Below are 1732 nucleotides of genomic sequence, written 5' to 3' on the forward strand. Positions count from 1 at the left end.
CCTATTCTACATTTGTAATTGAACCTCATAGGTATTATTCAAGCCCTATTTTCCAATTATCTTATTATTCAAACTTTCAATATACTGAACTTCATTCTTGATGTTGCACTGTTGGAAAATTATATTTTAAATTCCAAGTTCTAAAAAGATTTCAAATTAAATTTCTGCAGAATTCTTCATTGACGATTCAATTAATTTCTTGAATATTATGGCAATTCTAAATTAAATAAATGGTATGAATTTAATTTTTAACATCAGTCTGGAAATCTGAGCGTTCATTGAATAATCAATTGTCATTTAACATGAAAAAACAAATGATATGAATTATTATTATTAATTAATTGATGGCCAAGGTATGAGGCATTATAAACCATTTCAAAAATTCGAAAAAAAGCCAAAAATGAATTATTATTCCAAGTCCATGACTGCTTGTTGCAATTCATTCATACCAAATGGATTTTCTCTCAACCTGCAGGAATCTTATTTTCGGTTAAATCAATGAAAATTGCAACCTCTTGAAATAAATCTGGGAAAGCCCACAAAATCGTTAAATAGCAAAGAGCCAAGCCGAACGTATCATCCATCAAAAACGTTTCACCTCACCCCACTGGCCCCCATTCTATAATTACTTCCCCAACGCGCACATCCGTAAACCACTAACATCAGCTAAAATGTCAATTTCCAGAGATTTCACCGTCCTAACACCGGACGAACTCGAGGATCTCGTGGGACGACCCACACCAGCTCTCGAAAGCAAAATTCGCAAACAAGGTCACAATACCTAGGTATTGCAAGCCTCGAAAAGGGTAACATCATCATCACCCTGTGCAACAACACCCTCATCGCTGTCCTCATCATCAGCATCACCAGGTACAAGCTCCTCCATCCTCTACACGCATCGTTACGACTCACGTGAGCACAGTCTCGTCTGATTATAAACAAATTAAAACACCTGTGAATAAATTCACTATCAAGATACGTCACACATGCCAAGGATGTACCATCACTATCAAAGGATAATCTTCATCGAAAGTACTCTATGACCACCATTTCGTTACCGCCAATAATTCACCCTAGACAAGTCCAATTTATTAATAAATCACTAATGCAAACAAAATAAGGAACTTTGCACGAAATTAAAATGTACTTTAAGCTAGAATATTCAATACTCGATTCTAGTACATCCCATTTTCAATGCCACATCGATCAGTCCATTTAATAAAAGGAATTATAGTCTCGCGCTAGTTTTTATAAATTCCATGGAATTATGCAATTATGACATCGCATTGAATTTTGGGGAATTACCGTTACGGAAATTTACGTTTTTAATTGAATTAAATATCGGGTGAAGAATATCTCATCTTGATTGAACTTTCAATTTTTCCCGGAATTTCACCGATCTTTCGGCATTTCCGTTAATTTAATTGCACAATCTCGTATTCTTTGAATAATTGTAGATGATAAAGAGGAATCATCCCTTATGTAATATATAAGATTCCATAATTTCCGTATGCCGGTATCGCGTTGGAAATGGAAACCACTGGATTCTAGTATAAAACACCCTAGATTCAAGTATATTTTTCTCTCCGTGACCACTTGAATTAATAATACTTTCATCAACTACAAGTAGAACAATTAGCTTTTTAATTACTAAAAGTGTAATATAATTTTCACGGAATTGTCGACGAGGCGTGTCCTTGCAGGACCAATAACACGCATTTACTCTTGGCGT

This window comes from Fopius arisanus, unplaced genomic scaffold, assembly GCF_000806365.1.
Source record: "Fopius arisanus strain USDA-PBARC FA_bdor unplaced genomic scaffold, ASM80636v1 scaffold00552, whole genome shotgun sequence".
NCBI lineage: Eukaryota > Metazoa > Arthropoda > Insecta > Hymenoptera > Braconidae > Fopius > Fopius arisanus.